This window comes from Protopterus annectens, chromosome 3.part0, assembly GCF_019279795.1.
Source record: "Protopterus annectens isolate FY-2018-M chromosome 3.part0, PAN1.0, whole genome shotgun sequence".
Lineage (NCBI taxonomy): Eukaryota > Metazoa > Chordata > Ceratodontiformes > Protopteridae > Protopterus > Protopterus annectens.
The window spans coordinates 1,385,454,001-1,385,477,644 of record NC_056731.1 but is presented as its reverse complement, the minus strand read 5'-3'; the positions used below and the strand labels follow the sequence as shown (position 1 = coordinate 1,385,477,644).

The following is a 23,644-nucleotide window of genomic DNA, read 5'->3' as shown; positions in this document are numbered from 1 at the left end:
TCAGCATCCAGGGTACTCCACCAGTTCCTGGATGCCATGACACCACATGCCAATGAACACATATATTTCCCCACCACCCATGAGGTGTTGACCAGAAGTATGCATCTCTTCCACCGTATAGCAGAATACCCTGAGGTAGTTGCTGCTATAGACTGCATGCACATCCATATCAAAGCACCACCCGATGAGCGGGGTAGGGTCTATATAAACTGCAAGGGCTTCCCCTCAATCAACTGCCAGGTCAAGTGTGATGCCCAGGGCATTACCATGAATGTTTGTGCCAGCAGCCCTGGAAGCTTTCATAACTCCCACATCTGGCATTGCTCACAGCTGTATCAGGTGTTTGCCAGTGGGGCATCCCATATGGCCATCTAGTGGGGATGCTGGCTATGCACTGAAGCCGTGGCTGATGACACCCATCAGAAATGTATACACACCCAAACAAGAACATCATAATGAGGCACATGCACAAGCCTGGATCATTGTAGAGCATGTGTTTGGGATGCTCAAGTCACGGGTATGCTGCCTTGACATATCCAGTGAAGCCTTGCGGTACTCTCCAGCTACATGTACACAAATGTTCATAGTATGTGCCATGCTACACAGTGTGATCCTGCGGAAACAGCTGGAGCAGGAACAGCATGGGGCAGGGCCACACAGCCCCCTCACGATTGCCAAGGCCAGCACAGGCACAGAGGGACTTGGAAGATGAACATCCAGAGCCTGCCCCTGTAGGCAGAAGGAGGCATGCCCAGTATGCTCAGGCCTTGGCAGAGAGGCATTGCATAGCACACACACTGACACTGTAGGAACCCATGGACTGATACCTCTCTCTGACTCGCACACACAGTAAAAGGGATGCCAAACATGACACTACCTGTGCTTTGCCATATATAGGAAGTGTACTACGTGCATCCGACATAGTCAGCCCTCCAGAACCATCCTCAATGCTGGCCAGCAACAAGTAACTTACCCTTCCTATCAATTACTGAATGGTGTACTATGTCCTCAGAGTTGTATGTATTATATGGATACAAGCATGCAAGGGAAATGAGTGGCTGAATGGGAAAGCAGCAGACAGCTATATGGGACAGCAGGAAATTTACAACAAATACTAGTGTCAATATACTAGTCAGCACTACAGAAGGTGATAACGCCCACTGCAGTACATGTCATGGCCCAAATAACTGTGGGTGTCAATAGTTCGCACACATGGCTGTCAGTGAGGGTCACATACCCACCACCAGCTTCGCTCAGCAGGAGAGGTGCAGATGACCATAAAGAAAGGCTGAGCTAAGGCCCCCAAATGATGGCAATGTTGAACAGCCCCCCACCAGACCTACACAGACATACAACAGGTCTGGCATTTGCATTCTAGTTCTGAATGGTAAGAAATCTGAAACTGAAGTTTATGTCATTAAGATCTAACATGTGTACTCTATTGACATGCCTCCTTTCTGCATGATATGTCACAATACAATATGAAACGGAAGCCAGCAGAGTAACCGAAATACCAGAACAGTCATTGCAAATGTTTAAAGTTTGCAGGTGTGCACCCCCACCACAATCCCATGTAGAAATGCAATGACAGATGGCCTGCAGTACTCTCAAATTGCCTACAGTCCTCTGGCAAAGGCCCATGCCTCTCACATAATGCCAATGTATGGAATGTCAGTGGGTCCCAACTAACAATCTAACACAGTAAACAGAATAAAAATGCAATGCCATGTTGACAAATGCCAGTAGCATGCCTCCCCATATCCTACTGCAAGGACTGTGGACCAGACCATAAATACTACTGGAATAAAGGCCCAACTATAGGGATACCTCTGAGCTATTGCTTACATAATGTTAGGAAGAGGAGAGAATAACAGAGGGGGGTGTAGAAGCATGGATGTCATGGAGTGTGTGAAGTCTGAAACTCTAATGTCTGCCCATACTACTTCCTGACTGCAAACCCATGAAAGAATAGCCACAAAACTGCTTGTAAACCACAATGTGAAGATAAACGGACCAGATATACCAGTCCTGCCTATGGATAATCTGGGTGTATCTGTACAGCTGAGAGGATTGGCCCCAGCAGGATATAGCAATTCCATGCAGTACAGAAAAGCACAAGGAGGGGATCCCAAGCCAGGATACTAACAAGATGCTGGGCTATTTACACAGAACCAGCAGTCTATTGTCTGTAGCTACCCCTCCACAATGGCAGGTGTGTGCCAGAATGTGTAGTCTATATGGCACAGAATATTGGTCTCAGCTTCCTTCCTCCTGTATTTCCCCGGTAAATAACTGTGAGCAAAGAATGATAACTGTCAGTAGTTGATGACAAAACAGTACATATGTCAGAAAATCTATGCTACAACCAAACATGTCACACAAGCAGCACAGACAGCAGTAGTTACAGTATCCTCCATATGTTATGCCCATTGTGTTTCCATATTGGCAACCTATCTACAGATATCCTGTGGAAACAGTTTTCTAGGTATAGCTGTAGCACACAAAACCCTGAACTGGAGTTCAACACATCCTGGAATGGATGCACACACTAAATATAGATGGTCATACTGGGTATGGCCCTACACTTAAAAAAAATGAAGCCCATGTCTCACAACACAATTGACTACAGATATCGGTTATTCACAGCTGTCTGTGCACACACACCAAACTGTACACCATTGATACTTCACACACACAGACTTGATAGGAATACTCACACATATCTAAGCCCAACATAATATAATATGTCAAACTTACACAAACAGAGACATGGGGAAGAGAGAGACAGAAAGCAACAGAGAGAATCCTATTATGAGGCCTTTCCCACCCAGTGTGCATCCCATTTGCCTATATGACATGATGTGCTGATGTCATTCACTGTAGAAATAACTTTGGTTAGCCCCCAGCCCAATAGTCTCAGTGGTGCTTGTGATAACTGTGTAACACTACAATCCAAATAAGTATACATGTAGCAGCTGTAATCTCAGTCCTGTCAAATGTTAAGTTGTGTGTGAGTGTGTTTGTGTGTTAGATGAATGTGGTTGAGGCCATTCACACATACAAAACTTTCCTTACTCCTCATTCAGCACTGCTGCTGATGTCACACCTTCAAAGATACCTTTGAACAGCTTCCTTACAAATAAGCTCTGTGGAGCTTGTGATAACTGTGTAATATTCTAGTGTAACAAACAAGTTAGGTAAGAGTTCCAATCCTGGCAACTGTGAAAATGTGTGTATTTTTGTGAGAGCGTGTGTGTGTGTCTGTCTTTGTAGACACCTGATTTTGTGGTAATTCACACTTACTGCACTTCCCTTACCCCTCCTTTAGCACTGCTGCTGATGTCGCTTACCTTCAAAGATACCTTTGGACAGCTTTCCAAAATGTAAGCTCTGTGGTGCTTGTGATAACTGTGTAATACTATAGTGTAGCAAACTAGTTAGCTAGGGGTTCTGGCAAATGTGAAAATGTGTGCATTTGTGTGAGAGTGTGTGTGTGTGTCTTTGTAGACACCTGATTTTGTGGTCATTCACACTTACTACATTTCCCTTACCCCTCCTTTAGCACTGCTGCTGATGTCACTCACGTTCAAAGATACGTTTGGAGAGATTTTCACCATGTAACCTCTGTGGCACTTGCAATAAGTGTGTAATATTATAGTATAGCAAACTAATTAGGTAGGAGTTCTAATCTTGATCCTGGGAACTGCGAAAATGTTTGTGTGAAAGAGAGAGTGTGTGTGTGTGTGTGTGTGTGTGTGTGTGTGTGTGTGTGTGTGTGTGTGTGTGTGTGTGTGTGTGTGTGTGTGTGTGCATGTGTGTGTGTCTTTGTAGACACATGATTTTGTGGCAATTAGCACTGCTGCTGAAGTCACTCATCTTCAAAGATACCTTTGGACAGCTCTCTAATCCTGGTCCTGGCAACTGTAAAAATGTGTGCGTTTGTGTGAGCATGTGTGTGTGTCTTTGTAGACACCTGATTTTGTGGTCATTCACACTTACTACACTTACCTTACCCCTTTTTTAGCACTGCTGCTGATGTCACTCACCTTAGAGGTATGTTTGGAGAATGCTCTCCCTATAATCTCTGTGGTGTGTGTGATAAATGCAGAACAATGTAATAGTAAAAACTACATAGAAAGGGGTATGAATGTCATTCCTGGCACGTGTTTGTTTGTGTGTACATATATATGTCCATATCTTAAAGATTTTCATCCCATTTACACCCAGTACACTTCTCAGTGCCTGACTTTAGCAGTCCTGCAGATATAATTCACCTTAGAAGTACCTGTTGGAAACCCTGGAGCATGTAAGGTCAGTGGTACATGTGGTAAATCTGTAACCATAATGGTCCAGCAACGTAGTGAGATAGAGGTTTGAACCTTATTCCTTGCAAATATGAATGTGTGTGTAGAGCAAAATATTTTGTGAAATATATCACCCACTACATCACCCAATTCCAGTATTTTCAAGGGCTGGTGATGTTCCTCACCTTGGAAGTACCTTGAAACAACATCTATTCTATAAGTGCCATGGTGCATGTGATAAATGCTTACACTGTAGTAGCAATAAATAGCTAGGTAGGGGTTTGAAGCTCAGTACTGGCAAGTGAGTGTGTGTCTGTCATCAATATCCTGTGTGGGTGATGGTGTGATTGTGTGATAACAGGACCCATTGTGGGGTGGGTTTTGCTAAATTATTATACTAAGGACCTAGTATATATCCCAATGTCTACATTACAAGGCCAACAGTTGTCAAACACCTTAGAGGTTGGTATAGACAATCCACAGCCCTCAATGTCTAGTGTCATGTGCAATAACTATGTGACAGTATGGATTAGTGAACAATATAGGCAACTCTTCTAATACTCAGAGACCACTCTCTACCCACGGATCATACACAAACACACTTGGCTAGGCAGCAACCACTATATTGGTAGTTCTCCTGCAAATTGCCTCACAGATAGTACCCACGATGTGATTGCAGTAGACTACATGCCTGTCAACCACAAAAGTGCCACTGACATCAGAAAGTACTTTGATGATGTGTTACATCTCCTGACTATGTGTTATCCAGCAAGCAAAAGGACATTGCACCCTGTTCCATCCCCTCAGTAGCCCAATCAATGTGTACAGTGGCCCTTTTGCCATGTTCCCCACTGGACACCTGCAAAAACTGTAGAGTCTGCAAATGTACTCCACAAAGGGAATAATATGCCTTATACACATGACCTGTATGGACAGATGCCAGTAACTCAAATGAATCCCCGTATCATGCTGCCTATGTAGGTGGAATCACTGCCTCAGTTACATACCCAGGTCTCACCACATGAGGTCAGGAATACTACTTCTGAAGATACCAGTCTGTCCACACAACATGCCCCAGAGATCTCAAGCACACTTCCACACTTCAAAGAACATGCATGTGGGACATGTGCACAACCCAGACACTGTCCTTGTTATGGATTATAAATCACATACACATGTGAAGCAGTGCAATCACTGACCACCCAGAATAGAAATCTGGATGAGTGGATGGGGAATACAATACCCACCCCTGGGGACCACTTCAGTAACTATACTCCTGAGCCACACTGGGGACTATTTTCATGTGGCCTGATGCCAAGGTATTCTCTTGAACTAGACTTGTAGAGCCTTCAGGCCCATTCACCTACTACACACATATGAAGCAAGGAACCTATGGATTTCAGTACTGGCAAGTGTGTGTGTGTGTGTGCGTGTGTGTGTGTGTGTGTGTGTGTGTGTGTGTGTGTGTGTGTGTGTGTGTGTGTGTGTGTGTGTGTGTGTGTGTGTGTGTGTGAATAGTAATCTCAGTGTGTTTGATTGATGAATATCCCCTGTGTCTGTGGTTATTAGCAATCGGAGGTGTGTCCATACTACAAAATCCACCATTCTCCAGTCTACGACAGATGTAAATCAACATATACCTATTTACAATCCACAGCCCTATAATCTGTGAGACATATGTAATCACTGTGTTACAGACTGGTGATTTCTTTACATAAACTGTATCATGCCTATGACATGGTGGATGTGTTACCACACTGCCATACCCCATGGTCTTGCTGCAGGGCCACATCCTGGTGACACACAGATGCCTAGAATGGAAATGGTAAACAGCATGTGAGAATGCATTTATTCAGCACTTCATTTGTGGGGGGAGAGAGGGGTAAAGCTGGCACGGAATGTGTTGCCAAGACTGTGGCCAATATCCGTTGTCTCATGATAGGTATTAGCATTGTGCAGTAACTCACAGCATTTGTGTTTAATGCTGTGGAGGTTGTTGATCTAACTATCAAAGGCTGTTGTGACTATTGTCAGTGTCTGCTGCATCTCTGCTGTCATAGATGCCTGTAGGGGATTCCATGAGGAAGCCAACATTGTGTTTGAGGCTAATAAGGGAGTTCAACAGTCATGGGACACCACCTTTCTCTGCAACAGTGTATTCCTTCTGATGTACATTTCAGTAATGGCAGGGGACCATCACATTGTCTCCCAGTGTGTGGAGGACAGTGTCTGGGTTTGGTTAGCTCTGGCTAGTACCATCCATTCATGTACCTGTTTGTACAGTGCCTATGTGTATGATTCCACAACCATGCAGCTGTTTCTCATTGCCATGAGTGCAGTGAAGACATCCACCCTGTTTTCATGGTTGCAAAGTCAGCTTTGGAGAGGTTTTGCAAGGCAGTTACCATTGTGGGGTGTGTGGCTGACATGTTAAGTTCCATGTTGATTACAGCCTGTGTGAATCTCACCATGCAGGGATTGACATCTGTAGATGAGCAACAGTCCCATATCAAAGTAGTCAACACAGGTCAAGGTTGTTGCATCCTCTACCGGGAGTCAGTATGAGCTGCTCCAGGGCAATGGAAATGATGACTCCCAGAAGTGTTGGGCCACTGTATTGGCACTTGGCCACTTTCCTCAGGTGATGGAGGGGTAGTTGAAGAATCATACTATGTCAGTGTTGCTTTGGACCATCATAGATGGCAGCATGTTGAGGAATGTGCATTGACAGTCTAGGGACATAGATGTGGACCCATACCAGGCTATGGTCTGGATTGCACTATTACCTCAAGGCAGTTGTACTGGAAGTATCTCCAATGCATAATGATGGGATACTAGTCTGGAGGTGTTCCTAGCCATAATCAATATGGAGACAACACCACCTGTGGAGGTGTGGTGTGGTCCATGTTTGGGCACTGACAGCTGTGGAATGCATCATAGCCTGATACTGCAGGTCTGCTGTCTGCTGCTGTGAACCACCTCTCCATTACAGCAGACATGTGTCCTCTACTCCGACTGCTAAGAGTGACTGCATTCTGACAGTTAGATGTCTACTTTTGAGCAACATGACCCTCAGATTGTATACATGTGTAGCTGTTATGGTGGTAATAACATTAGGAAGACAGCATCATAGGGTGGCAAGACACTTAGCCAGTACCTGGAAACCAGAAGTGACAGATGTAGGACATCTGTGGCAGGTCATTGGGTTCTGTCAATCATGTCATCCCAAGCAGACAGGTACTGGATCCCCCATAATATGTAAGCCAATGTTGCAGTCAATCTGTTGATAGTACCACAGCATCATTCTGGGTGAAATTGGTACACTGCCCAGAGCTACTGTCACACCTGCCTGGACCACATAATCAGAGAGTTCAACCATGTATCTTGTCAAGTCATTCACACCCACATGGATACAGAGTGGTGCTCATAGTTTTTGTGGCATGCCATGACTGGCTGTGTCATGTGTTAGATGCTGGCATGTGATAGATATCTGGCTGCTACCTGCTCCATGTTCAACATAGTGAGTGTGATATCTGTGTGCCTCAGTATTGAGATGCCCATGAACACTGTATTGTGCAAGGTGGTTAGCCTTAGGAGCTTAGCATGAGGGGCACACTGTGTAGGTTAAATATGTGGCCCTTGGCATGTGCCATGTCACGATGTCTGAGTGGGTGTCTGTCTTGCTGGTATGTGCTGTTTGGGTAAATGTCCATTGAGTGCCTCTGGGAAGGTGGGTGTGTGACATTTCACTGTATGTCATGGCTGTCAAAGTGGGTGTAATGATGAGCTACTTGTTCCACAAGGTGTGGTGCAGGTGTTGATCATATCCTCATGAACTGCTAGTCCGGTCTTTGCTGGAGAGTGCATATGTCCACATTGGTGATATATGGATAACCCTCACAGGTCTGAGTGTTTGAAGTTTAGTGGGGAGGGTTGTCTGTGTACATGAGCCAGATGCAGCAGTGCATCAGAATGGACAAGTGTTCCAGGTTAATGGGTGAAAGCACAGATAGCCATCCTACAAATATGCCAGGAGGGGTTGACATAACTAGTAAGTACTGGGGCTACATCTGTGATGAACAAGTACTGCTGATGGCTCCCAGGTGTGCCAGACTTCTTGATACAATAACCTGGTGAAATCCCAAGCCATAATACTAGTTGAAGTGCAAAACAGGAAGAACTAGCATGATGTATGTGTGGAACAGAAGGCAGACTGTTTGCCACCTGCAATAGTTTACCACAGCTGTGCAGTTACCAGCAGGTTTGGCCATGTGAAAATTCAGTAAGCTCGGTAACATATGCAGTAATTTTGTAGCACTATAGTAGACATACCTAGATAGGCAGGAGTTCTAATCCCAATACTGGCAAGTGTGTGCATTTGAATCATGTAGTTTCTGGCTTATACAATTTTTCACCTGTGTACTACCCTTTACATTTCCCTTCACTCCAATTTAATAGCCCTGTTGATGTCATCCACCTGAGAAGTACCTTTGAAAGCAGTGGAAATTTATAAACTCTGTGGCACTTCTGATAATGACATAGCACTATGGTAAGAGGTGTGTGTGTGTGTGTGTGTGTGTGTGTGTGTGTGTGTGTGTGTGTGTGTGTGTGTGTGTGTGTGTGTGTGTGTGTGTGTGTGTGTGTGTGTGTGTGTGTGTGTGTGTGTGTGTGTGTGTGTGTGTGTGTATGTGTGTGTGTGTGCATGAATCATGTACTGTCTGGCTTGTTCCATTTTTGATCTCTGTACTACCTTTCACACTTCCCTTTACCACAATTTAGTAGTCCTGTTGATGTAATCCACCTTAGATGTACCTTTGGAAGAGGTAGAAATGTATAAGCTATGTGGTGTGTCTGATAACTGCATAGCACTGTAGCAGGAATACCTAGATAGGCAGGAGTTCTAATCCTAATGCTGGCAACTGTGTGTGTGAGGATCATATCTTGTATGGCTTATACCATTTTGATGTGTATACCATACACAGCTGGTGACCACCTCCTGCTGCCATTACTTTATATAGTGTGGTAACAGCATCTGTCTCACATGCAGCAGGTTAAACCATTGTACAGTCCTCTGTACAGATGTGTCTGGCATATCCTTATGTTTGTAACCTATACATGGTTGCAAGTAGTCTGTGTGCCTTAACAATGCCCATGTATATGATATTATACCCAAATAGGCCATAGTGAGTGTACACATATGGCTGCATAAGGTATCTTCCCTGACTGAAACATCATGCAGATATGATGTCTGCTGCCCTCACAGGTGGCCAGCCTTGTAGGTGCAATACATGAATCCAGATGCATGGTTTTATGGAACTGTTCTTGTTATGGGTCACATTACAGGCTGGAAGTGGTGTGGAATCTCATACTGTGGTCCTAATTAGTATGTAACAGGAACACCTAGCATTTCAAGATCGGTGTGTACATAATTTATATCCACTGTCTACCACTAATGTGTCACGCATGACGCTACCTTAGGCTGTTTGTCCAGACCTTTTTGCTGGCTTCTGTCCAGACATCTTGGCACTGACAAGTTGTGAGGTATGCTACAGGAATGTTGAATTCACATCAGTTAGGCCTCACTGGTGACCATTGTGATGCAATACAGTTAACTCCAGCACAAGTGAATATGCACAACAAGCAATATAGCTATTATATAAAACAATATAGCTATTACTGAAGGTTGTGTGCACAGTAAATCACACATTCTTCACATGCCTGGAGTATTTCCAGGCAACAACAGAACAATGTCATACTCACTAGCTTCAGGCTGCTGTCCCATATGCAGACCAGAGGGTCCTAGGTAGTTGTGAGAGGGAGTTATTGTCAGCAGACTCACATGTGGCCTTGGTACAGGATGGATGCAGCATGTCTGCACATCTACAGTACTAACCACAATGTCCTGTCGTCACCATAGATGTGCACCTCTGTGCATTAGAAAACCCCCTCCACAACTGCAATTGAACCTGACACATGCATGTAGATACAATACACATAGATGTATGTCTGACACATTAGTGTACTAATCCCCACTGGGCCCTTACCTGTATGCTCCTTGTCCAGTGTGTGTGTACAACTCACCTCCACAATGCTTCCCTCAGTGTCATGGCTTGTGTGTTGGACATGTGCCACAATTTTGATGATGAGCTCATCGGTGGGTGTCAGTGGGGGCTGGATGTCTGGGCCCCCACCTGTGGCTAACCAGTCCCTCGCTACAGCAGCAGCTCATTGATGGGCATAGGAGATGAGGTTGGTTGCTCGATGCTGCACATGCTCATAAGTTCTGCGCAAACCAGCATCATTTACCCTGTGGACCACACTGTTCCACAAGGCGGTCCTCTCCTGCACATCTTCTGCTTTCCATCCAAATAACAGGGCATAATGTCCAATCACATATTGGGTGATGATGTTAGTTTCTCCTAAAGAGAATGCTGGTAGGCGAGCACTGCATGTTACCTGGAAAACATAAACAGGAAAAAGGTCACAGGATGTCATATGGTTGTCAAAGTACACATCAACAGTGGTTATTACTTGCAAATAATCGACACTACACCAAAACCACCTGAGCTATCATGGCTATAGCAGCTTGCATTACAGTTCTGTCCACGAGCTATCTTATTTCCCCAATGTTGGACACTTGATTGCATAATCCTCTATTCTTCATTAATTTCTGTGTAGAGGGTTGACAGTGGGGATCTTTCATGTGGATGTTGGATGGTGGCAGGTTTGTGTCTGACTGTGATGTGTGATGGAGCTATAATCACATGCCTGAGTTCAAGTAGGAGGCAGACAGTGATGTTATTATGCCCCATGGAAATATGCTGTTGTTGCCATCAGTAGGCAATATGTACATGCTCAAGATTGCTGAGAGGAGAAGTGTGGTTAATGTGCATATCCCCTGTACAACTGGGGTGGACAGGGTGGCGATGTTCCCACCTAACTTGTGTGATGCAGGTTGCTATATCCACGGCATGTGTGTATGAGGTGTTCTTTACCCCCAATACAGGGTGAATTGTGTTGTTTCCTCTGAGACTTACGATATATGTTGAGACAGTTGCAATTGTCCTTGGTGGTGTGGATATGTCTGATTTATAGTCATAGTCAGCCTTACAGGAAGTCACCTGTGAACTTATATGCTTGCTCAGATATAGCTGGATTTGCTTCCAAGTTGTTGCCTGCACCTATGTGTCCCTGTACAGCCAATGTAGCAGCCTATTACGTGGTTTGTGTATTGCTGCTGTCCACCAAAGGGGGTTACTCTACCTTGGTGGAAGCTGGATATACAGATCAGGTACTGCTGTGTACATATAGCTAGTGGATATAAATGGTACACATCCCTGATACACTGCTTGGTATTTGTGCAATTGGAACATGACACCACAATAACTCATTTCATAACAATTCCCACCTGTAGTGTGACCTATAGCTTGTACAATTCGATTGAAAACATTACAATCAGGTTTGTGAAAACATATGGAAATAATTCTCAGTACAACAAGCCAGTTGACTGAGTGTGCACACCCTTAAACTGATATGTTGTGTATGCACCTCTTGAGATGGTTACAGCATTCATCTGTCTTGGGCTAGACTCTAACATCATGACACATCTTTACTTGGCAATAATTGCTCACCTTCCTAGAAACACCTTTGATTGTATTTCAATGCAATTGTACAGGTTAGGGGTTGCATTCAAGATGAGAAACATTATGAAATGATCGTCTGTGGTCTGATTGTCATACAGCACACATACCTGGCATTTAAACAGGGTTGTGTAAACTTGTGACATCCACTGTATATAGGTGTTGATATAGCTGGTAGTGGTAGGCATGGACAGAGGTCATAACACAGGTGGACACTTCTATGATTAATACCTGATAATCATGCCTACTCTAGTACCCATATCAGTGTCAAGGCAATGCAACAACCAGTAGCTGTACACATTTATATCTGTTGTATGCACTGACACTGATATTACACACATGTGCAACATGCACAACCTATGTACCTGAATGCTTGAAACCCATGTGAGGAGTCTTGTGCCTTCCAGCTGAGCATATGCTTGCATACATGTGCTCAGGGTATACCTGGTAAACATTTCTGTTGTATGTTAGTATGGCACACTGTATTTACATCTTGCTGCTCAATCATACTTCTCAACCTGTTACAGCAGTACGTCTGGACAATGGCACACATAAATGGGTGTCAAAAGGGACATCAATATTGATACTGTATTAATATAACTGCACCATACATTAGCATGTTGATTGCACAGTAGGGTTTGATATCACTGTGATAACCTGGAAGATGTCCAACAGTCATAAGTAGGCTATTGTGTTGCAATGCCATTGCTCACAGACCTGCCAATGGTTTGGCTGACATAACAGGTATATGTGTATGTGACTACAGATATCAGTCACAAATGTGTTTATTGTCTAGAAGAACACTGTACAGTTGAATATTATTAATTCAATATATCACATGCAATTCAACACACATCTGCAATAGTACTTTACTATGCACATGCCCTCTATAGTTCTCTTAGCTTTACAAGACAAGCATGTCATACTCATAATCACGGGTAACATGGATATGGAAAACATCCCATTAACTGGTCTAGCAGTGGCATAGTCACAACTGTTTGACAGACATCCCTGCGATTGTCATATATGAGCTGTCCTTTCCTCTCTAGTGCTGGTGTTACTACCCATACAGGAATGTGATGGTGCACAGCCACGTGCACACCCAGATATTGTGGTTCTGAGCTACCTTCATGTGGCCACTGCCTCCTGTATGCCATATATTCAAGCACAGATACTCCATGGTGGAGGAGTGCCACAACCTGGCCCCACCATCTATCTGTGATTTCATTGCCCTCACGTATGGCTGCAATGAGTTTGTGAAAATCGCCACGGCCACCAAGGAGATGTTCTTCAACCAGCCTGTACACTTGTCTGGTGTTACATTCATTACTTGCCTGTGCATCCATTATGGACTGAAATATGTGCCTGGTTACTGCAGAAATGGCACTTCCAACATGGGCTGGATAGGCAGGCATTCTCCTCTGAGCACACCTGCCTGCCTGCCTCTGTGGGACCTCACCAGTACTCTGTCTATGGCCAGTGCCTGGGCGCTCACTTGCCATAGTCACCACACTTGCTTGCTCTGTGCCAGCACCCAGCTGTCCTTCTATTATGGCCACTGGTGATGGGGAATGGGTGGGCAATGTGACTGTGTGTGGGGATGGGGTTGATATAGGTGGGATGCCAACCGATGACACAGCTGCAGCCTCTGAGAACCCCACCTCTGCCTCACTATGGGTATCATCATGGTCAGAATCACCAAAGTAATATCACTTACCCAGCAGGATAGACTGCGCCCATCATGGCCACCTGTGAGAAAAAGACAACATATGTACATTACTATTGGCACTATAATGTTTGGTGGCACACTCACACACTCACAATTTCACACTCTCACAATCTCACACACTCAGTCACACACACATACATACACACACACACACACACACACACACACACACACACACACACACACACACACATACAAATGTGAGGTGTCCCAGAGGCATTCCACATACCTCACAATAGGCAACAGATGACAGTCATGACACACACTCAGACCAAAGCAGACACACTCTGGATCAGTCCTCATCATCATGCATTGCTTACCTTTCAACTTACCGTAACTACAAATTTACACCACTCGGATATGTGAGTGTTTTTATTTGGTGGTGATACTTCTACTACAACACACTGCACCCATGTAAACATTACTCCTGTTCATCTGTATACCACTGTGGCCAAACATAAAGAACATACCTATCAACTGTACAGAGTTTCCAGGAATATCTACATATGTGGTTCATCTTTCCTGTCTGCTGCTCATACCTCCTATGTGTGTCTGATACATTACTGGTTGGCCCAGTAGATCGGTGACTCTACTTAATGTCATACTGTGATATGAAGATGGCATTACCCGCAGTACATATATGTGAAAACAAGGGTGGTTACTGAAACAACTTCCCAAGCTTACATTGGATATAGTAAGTGTACAAACCTTTTTTAGCATGCAGAGATTTTGTGACAGATGACATGAGACACCAGTGATATTGCCATAACATTTCCAACATTTCATATGACAAATAACCTGTGCACTCCAATTGAAGAACATACATATCAGGTAGGGTTCACATATCGTACATGATATGACTACAATAGCTGGGTTGCATAGAGGTGCACACCTGTAAACTGCTATTTTGGTAAAGCACCTGTTCATCTCATCACAGCATTCAGTACTCTTGGGAAGGTGTGTATCAGCATGGCACATCTTGACATGGCAATGTTTGCACACTCTCCCTTGCAAAACACCTCCAAATCTGTCAGATTGCAAAGCCATCCCCTGTGCACAGTGCTCGTCAGTTCACCACACAGACTGTGTATTGTATTTAGGTGTGGACTCAGGGTTGAACACTGCTGACTGTTGATTGTGTTCTTGTGAAGCCATCCTTTTTCCCAGTGGTTGTAAGGTGTGGGCCATTGCTGTCTGCAATGTTGAAATACCTCCCCATACATAGGTATGTGATAGACACCAGAAGGATTATAACCACAAGGGACTGGTGTTTGAAACTGGTCATAATACACTCCAAATCGGCTACAGCCCCAGTTCAAAGTTGTGAACAGCAAATCTAAAGCAGGACACTGCCATCAGCTTGTGTCACTGTGTGGGTAGTGTGCTTCTGCTGTTGTGTAGTGGTTTTATATGTCCAAAATAACATGAATAAATTGTGGACAAAGACAGTTTAACATTGATCTCATAACAACTTAATACATTTATACACATGCTTTTTGAAAAGTTGATGTATTGTTGTCCAGAAGTTACTCAGGACTGGATGTTGTTTGTTGTGAGGAACAACTGCCATCTTCCAAACACACTATATAGCCAAGACATGTGAAGACCAAATAAGATTGTTGTCACATGTAGTACACACACAGTACTTGCCAGAGATGTCTGTCACTCCTTTGGTGTTGCTGTATGGATCCTGGCAGCCTCCCTGGACATTATTAATATTATATCCGCTACATACATGTAGAGATGTCCACTTCTTCATAATTTCGCTGTTGCAACACATCTGGAACACCTTTTGATGACTATCTGCACTGTGTTCCATGGCATATGCAATGCTGTGTGTATGTTTCTGTAACCTTCTCCAGGCTGATACATTTCTAACATGTGATCCCTTTGCAGCATGTTAAGCTGTATGTTAACCATGTTTTTTGCTGTAGCAGGCAACTGTGGGTCTATGTTGGGATATCCTTGTATGTGAGCTGAGTGTTATTTGCAGTTAGTGCAAGAGTTCATAACTGATGGCAGGTGTGTATCCAATATGAAGTACTTCTGTGATTTTGTCACATGGTGCTGCACCACAGTATTAGCTTCATTCTGTCCCCACATATGCATCTAGTTTCTTGGACAATTTCCATGTCACATACTTGTTCCCCTAACAGATTTGTTTGTTTGTCAATTGTATTGTACAGATTATAGGTCACAGAAAAGGTTAGATATATGTTTGGTCTTCTGTATTGTGCTCACATTGTCATGTATCAGAAATACCTGGCATTCTAACAGATGTGTACATCTTTCATATGCACTGTATGTCTACAATATTTCCCTACTCCTGGCCCTTTGTCCCTGTATTTTGCCAATCTTTATTCAGATGTCCTGCAATGACAGGTTTGTGAGGTAGGTATGCTACAGATATATGACATCACATGCAAATAGGCCCCTGTGATATCCACTGTGATATTAGGCAGTGAACCTCACTACAAGTGATCATGCAGATATTGCCAGATGGCTGTGTGTAACACCTTTACATGCCTGGGGTACTGGTGAGGCAAAACAGTAAAATCTCATACTCACTGGCTTCAGGCTGTTGTACCTCATGTAGAGTTGAGGGACCTAGGTAGTAGGAAGGGAGAGGTATTGTTAGCTGATGTACGTAGGCCTTGTAGCTTAGGGGTTTGAGCATTGGTCTAGTAAACCAGGAGTCATGAGTTCAAATCTCATCAAGGCCTGCACCTTTCCTTAAAAATATGAGGTTAGGTTACATATCAGACTTTGGGTAGGAGATTGGCATAATGGTTAAGGTGTCTGCCTTACAAACAAAAGGTGCAGGGTTTGATTCTGACATGGGGTAACTGGCTAGGCTTAAAATGGCCCACAAGGGGACTTAGCCTAGTACTAGCCTATGAACAATATGCATTGGTCCACAATTAATGCTACATTTATGCACAGGTACAGTATTAACTATGATATTACACAATTTGCTGTCATTCACCATAGATGTGCACTTGTGTGCATAGCTACCTGCACCTTTCCTTAAAAATATGAGGTTAGGTTACATATCAGACTTTGGGTAGGAGATTGGCATAATGGTTAAGGTGTCTGCCTTACAAACAAAAGGTGCAGGGTTTGATTCTGACATGGGGTAACTGGCTAGGCTTAAAATGGCCCACAAGGGGACTTAGCCTAGTACTAGCCTATGAACAATATGCATTGGTCCACAATTAATGCTACATTTATGCACAGGTACAGTATTAACTATGATATTACACAATTTGCTGTCATTCACCATAGATGTGCACTTGTGTGCATAGCTAAACCCCACCCACTGATTTTATTAATTTATCTATTTTACAGTTTACCAGGATAGTCCATTGGTCCAAGAAGAGCCTGCTTTCAATGGAGTCCCATGAAGAAAATCTCCGTGAACAATAATATAATATGAAGACAATGCATTTACTGTTATGCAATAGTATTGAAGAATAATTGTATTACATAACATTATAAAAAATCTACAATTGCAGTGAAAATACGGTTACAAATGTAAAAGGTAAAATTACACACATATATAAGTCAACTAGAATAAGAAAACCACATTGCTGATATTTCTGTTACATTTGTTAGAATGTGGAATAACACAAGGTTGACATTACAGTTTTACATGAAATCGTAGCATAGCTAAAGTGGGATGGGTGATAAGAAGTGAAATTGTTGAATCTAAGAAGGGTGGGACAATAACAAAAAAGAAAAAAAAGTAGAGCAAGAGTACGAGTAAATGAGACAAATGAAGATGGTAGTAGTCAGAGAAGCTCAGTATGATGAATACAAAAAGGAGTGTGAGAAATGGGGAAAAACAAGTGAGTCATGTGTGATGAGAGCAGGCACATTCCCAGAGGCTTTTGAGATGGGAATGAAGCACAGTCTTAAAGGAAGATTGGTTGTCTGTAGTACCAATAAGAGATGGCAGGGATTTCCAGAGGTGAGTTAGGAAAAGGAAAGTAGGTCTCTGCCTAGAGGATGAGCAAGCTTGTGCAGTTAATGAAAATTCTGGTTATTGGATCTTAGAAGTCTGTTGGGTATCTGCATTTTGAAGGATGATGCAAGGGAGGGGTAGATGAAGGGATTACAGACGAGTTTATGGGCATGAGTAAGTTGAATATAGATAAGATGATTGGGAAGCTCAAGCAAATTTAGTTTGCATAGAGCATTGCAGTGGTGGTATTTGGATTTATAGCTGGTAGCAAACTTAGACATTTTCTGATAACTAGAGGATAGCTTTATTTTTAGGGAAGATTGAAGGTTGATAAGAAGTGTGGCATCATATAGGAGACAATGAATGAGGAAGGTGTTAGACAGTACCATTTTAGTAGTGGGAGTGATATAGCAGTTATGGTGGTAGTATTTTTCCCCTACCTATGCATCTCAAGACACTATAGAACACAGTTGTAATGCAATCTCAGTGCACTGATGTGCATTTTTGGCTTACATGGACACTCCTCGCCTGTTGCCTGGGTACCACCCACCTCCACAACTGAAAGTTATTGTGTAGATCTTCTTGTGGGGGCTACCCCAAGTTGGCCAGGAGCTCCTCCACTGCCATAAGAGGGGGCTGTGTAGCTGGCCCCCACCGATAGTGGAATGGTCCCTCACTACAGCAGCAGCCCATTGCCGGGCATGCTGAATCAGGTCACTTGCTCTATGACGCACCTGATCATTTGTGCGGCCATGGTGGCCCAAGTTGTTCACAGTTTGGACAATTTCATCCCACAGTGCAGTTTGGCACCAGTGGTTTTGTTGACCCTGACCAAAAAGGATGGTATAGTTCTGCAGGATGGCCTCAGTTATGGCCCAAGTCTCCTACTCATTGTAGTCTGGCTGCCTCAGCATAGCACCTGGAAGACATAAACAGGGAAACACATCACAGGACCTCAGACATTGCACAGAATTCTTTACAGAGACAGCACATGACTAATTATCAGCAGTGTACACTATATACAAACACATGAGATGTAGCACTGTATGAACATGCATTGCACACCTGGTCCTGTTGTGTCATATTCCCCCCTATGAGGACCAGTACATTTCATAAACCACCATTCACATTTGTGTAGAATGGTGACAGTGTCTGTGTTCCTTGCAGATGGGCTGCCAAAGCTTCTCAGGCTTGGCTTGCATACAGTATGTAATGGAGCTGGAAGCATATATCTGAGTTTGTGTAAGATGCGGACTGGAAGGTTTTCAGTCCCCAAGGTGACTTGCTATTTCTATGTTTAACTAGGCAGTTTGCACCTGATCCATGATGATGAGGGTAGTGGTGCGTGTGGTGTGCATATCCACATATACTGATGATGAGCCAGGGTGGTGATGTTTGGCCTAAAGGTGTCTGCAGCTGGTTGGCTGTAGCTATGGTGTGTGTGTGTATGTGCTATGACTGACCTCCATTACAGGGTGGTCTGGATTGTTGCTTAAGAGACTGCAGACATATGTGAAGATGGCCTTCTGGTTGTCCACAGTGGATGTGTCCAATTTATACTCATAGTCAGCCTTACAGCAATCCACCTGTGACCTACTATGGTCGTCCAGATAAAGGATGACATGCTGAACAGTTGGTGGCTGCTCCTACTGTCCCCTCTACAGCCAATATAGCATCCCATTATGGCTTTGTGCACTAATGCTGTCCAGCAAAAGGGTTTACTCTACTTTGGTTGAGACAGGTTATACAAGTTAGGTACTGCTGAGGCCATACAGCTATGTGGCTGGTCATATAAATGTTTGTAGTAGGCATGGACACAAGGTCATAACACAGTTGGACACCTCTCTATTCCCTATGTGATACTCCTGCTTATGGCAGTACTCACATCTGTGTCAGGGCAATGCAACAACCATTAGCTGTGGAAGTGTAACTCTGCTGGATGCACACACACTAACATTACACATGTGTACAACATTTACAGCTCAGTTACATGCTGTTTTGCATCCCATGTCAGATGTTATGAGGCAGCCAGGTACACCTACCCATACATGCATACATCTGCACAGGTAATAACTGCTATACATTTCTGTTCTATGTTAGTATGGCACACTGTCATAACACTTTTGTTGCTCAGTCATTCCTGTCAACCTGATAGGGGCCAACATGTGGAGGATGCCACAACTACATGGTGGGCTATGAACCAACATTAGTGACACTGTCTTCACATTGTTGTAACACACGTACATAATTTGATAATTGGGTAGCCTTTGCATTCGCAGTCATACCCTGGAGGATATGTATGTATATGTATATATATATATATATATATATATATATATATATATGTGTGTGTGTGTGTGTGTGTGTGTGTGTGTGTATATATATATATATATATATATATATATATATATATATATATATATATATATAATTTTTATTTTTAGAATAATGGTGGTGTGCACAGCTGTAGTAACTACAGAGGGATAACATTGATCAGTCACAGCATGTGGTAATGGTAAAGGGTGGTGGAAGCTAGGGTAAGAAGGGAGGTGAGGATTACAGATCAGGAGTATGGTTTCATTCCAGGAAAGATCACTACAGATGTGATGTTTACTATGAAAGTGTTGATGGAGACATACAGACAAGGTCAGAAGTAGCTGCATTGTGTCTTTGTGGACATACAGATAGCATATGACAGGATGCCTAGAGGGGAGTTGTGGTATTCTATGAGGAGGTCAGGAGTGGCAGAGGAATTTTCATTTAAAGGCTCACTACTGCTTTTCTGCTGTGAGAAACATTGCTGCAGTTTGTTTCCTACCCTCCCTTCCTATTGGTATGCTGTTCTTATAGTTGGTGGCTTTGCAGTTGCCCGCCCCTACTGTAATTTTGATCTGGGACCCTCCTCCCAGTCTAGTGTTATTACTTCATTCTAGCTAATACAGGGAGAACATTTGAGAAGGCCAATCAGCTTAGTTTCTGCTCCTCCTTTCTCTCTTTCCACTTAAAAAAAAAAAAAAAAAAAAATGTCTAAGCTTGTTTCCTGCCTTTCCTGTGGGTAGTCTAGTCTGGATACAGATTTGCTGCATTCAGGACTATTTGTGGGCTTCTAAGTCCCCAAACCTTTCTGTGTTGGAGGGAAGCCTTCTAGCTTCATTTTGTTTCTTAGAACTAGCCATTTTTTTTGTTTCAGCATTCAAGTCTGTTTCTTTGAGCTCAGCACTTGGTCAGAACATATTGTAAGCACTAAATAAGCTACAAATTACTACAGCACTCAACTTTCCTCACTGTCTAGAGGAAAACAGTTTCTAGTACTTAACAAATAAGCACCTATCCAGGCATGTCTAAGGTTCGGCTCCCGGTGTTTTCTCCTGTTTACGTGATGAATCTGGGCATCTTGGGGCAATGCAGCAATTGCCTCATGTACACAGACAACCATCTCCTCCTACCACCCAACACTGCACCCTGTGAGAGATGCACTTATATAGCCAAACTGGAAGCAAAGCTCTCTTCACCTAAGACTGGACTAAACAGTCAAGAGGAGAAGGTAAACACTTGCACCGTACCACACTCAGCACATAGTCCCTCAAAACCTACACCACCAAAACACACACATAGAAACACAAAACACACACCTACATTCACGGAGGCTCTCAGTAAAAACCTGCCCAAGCAACAGGGACCTCCAAAGCAGAAACACAAGCAACATCTACCCCCCCAACACAACCCAAATGACACAGCCCACAAACTCAGTATGCCACTCAACCACAGCCCATAAGGCATAACAACGTACCCAACACTCTAGTCATAGGTGACTCTATAGTCAGGCACACTGATGTTCCACTCACCAGGCTAAACAAGGAGAAAGTTACTGTCAGCTGCCTGTTGGGTGCCAGGATCCGCCACATAACACATGCACTCAGGTCACTCCACTACAAGTACAAATATGACTCTAACATGGTCCATGTTGGTGTACATGACCTGAGACGTACCTCCCTGGACTACATGAAAAGTGACATGGAGGAGCTGTCCGATCTTGTAGCCCAGGCAGGTATGACCCTAGCCCTGAGTAGCATCCTGCCATCACCCAGAATGATACCACAGTACAAGGACAAAATGATTGACTTCAGCAACTGGCTAAGCTTCTGGTGTCATTCTAAGGGGATCCAGTATCTGTCTGCCTGGGATGACATGATCGACAAACCACGATGCTTTGCCAGAGATGGCCTGCACCTGTTGCCCCTGGGATTCCGGATACTGGATAAGGCTCTAGCCACCCCTATAGTGCCTTTTTTAGGCAAGGTTCAAATGACAAATTCACCACTGTAACAGGTACAAGCAAGAAGAATCTGAAGGTATTGCTACTCAATGCTAGAAGTCTAAACCTCAAAATGCACTCACTCGAGGTACTCCTTAAAATGGAGAACATCGGTATCTGTGCAGTGACAGAGACCTGGTTCAAGGCTCCAGACAGTATCCCTGCATTACCAGGCTATAATTCATGCCACACCTTCACGCTTCTTAAGACAGAAATGGCAAACTTCATGACACCCATGCTGATGGACAATAGAGGTATGACTGCTGAATCCTACACAAATGCACTTTATAAGCACTTACACAAGTGCATGGATTGTGCAATCCCTAACAGGACCAAGATGCTATCCTCCAAAAAAGGAAGCCAACCTGGTGGTCTCCTGCCATAAACAAACTCTACAACAAAAGAAAGAAACTGTTGCAAAAAAGAGTAAAATCCCACGATTGGAGAAACTCCCTGTTCAGCCTCAGTAAGAAGCTGAGATCCCTCATAAAATCCTCCAAAGCTAGTTACGAAAACAAAATCGCCATTGACTCTAAAGATAACCACAAAGCATTCTATAACTCTCTCAAGAATCTCAGTGGCAGCACTCAGATCTGCTCTGAGTTACAGCACAATGGCACTAAATATACAGAACCAACTGATATTGCCAAAATACTGGCAGATAGGTTGAGTGCTAACTTTACCTCCCTGTCATCCCCTAAAGGGCCCATCTCTATACCAGAAGAATGCAAAGTTCCTGTAATCATGGCTGCACAGGTAAAAAACACACTATCCAAAGCCAAGAACACAGCATCCATGGGACCTGACAACATCCCAGGCTGTGTTCTACATGAACTACAGAATGATCTGGCACCCCACTTAAGTACCATGTTCAATCATAGCCTCACCTCAGGCTATGTGCCCACTGAATGGCGCACAGTGATGGTTATCCCACTCCCCAAAGGGGGAGCCACCACAGACCCCAGAAACTACTGCCCTATCAGCCTAAAAAGCCTGGTCTGCAAGGCTATGGAGCGTATCATCATGGAACTTATAAAGAATGACATTGGTAATCTCCAAACTCAGGACCCAACCCAGTTCAGGTTTGCAAAAGGCAGACCATGTCTTCTAAACCTGACAGACTTCTTTAAAGCAGTCAGCAAAGCCGTAGATGAGGGTCAGGTGGTTCACACAGCCTATCTAGATCTCACCAAGGCTTTTGACACCATCCCCCACTCTGGAATTATAGATAAACTCACTAAACTAGGTATAAATCCCTGTCACAAGATGGGTTGCCAACTGGCTCACTGACAAAACCCACACTGTGAAAGTAGCAGACTCCAAATCCAACTTCAGATCAGTGACAGGTGGAGAACCACAGGGTTCAGTCCTGGGTCCTCTCCTGTTTGGTAATCTACTTCTCTGAAGTACAGGCTAACACAGAAGTTTTTTGGCTAATGAAGTTTGCAGGTGACTGCAAACTAGGAGCCATAATCAAAACTCCAAAAGATGTGGACATCCTACAAAAGGGCCTCGCTGAGACAGATGCCTGGTGTCAAAGCCGTGGCCTCAAGCTCAATGCGAAAAAGTGCAATGTCATCCCTTTTGGTAAAAACTCTGTACCCATGAACTACCACATAGGTGGTAGTCTAATTAACACCAAAAGTGTGATAAGAGTCCTTGGGACACAGGTGGACAGTAGTCTCTGCTTTG

The 23,644-nt window shown here is 43.7% G+C and overlaps 1 non-coding gene across 1 annotated transcript; it reads left to right on the top strand.

Annotated features, from left to right (window-relative positions):
• The first annotated feature begins 16,323 nt into the window (after positions 1-16,323).
• On the top strand, positions 16,324-16,396 carry TRNAT-AGU. Its single transcript has one exon. It is a non-coding gene; the product is annotated as a tRNA-Thr (tRNA).
• Positions 16,397-23,644: the final 7,248 nt, after the last annotated feature.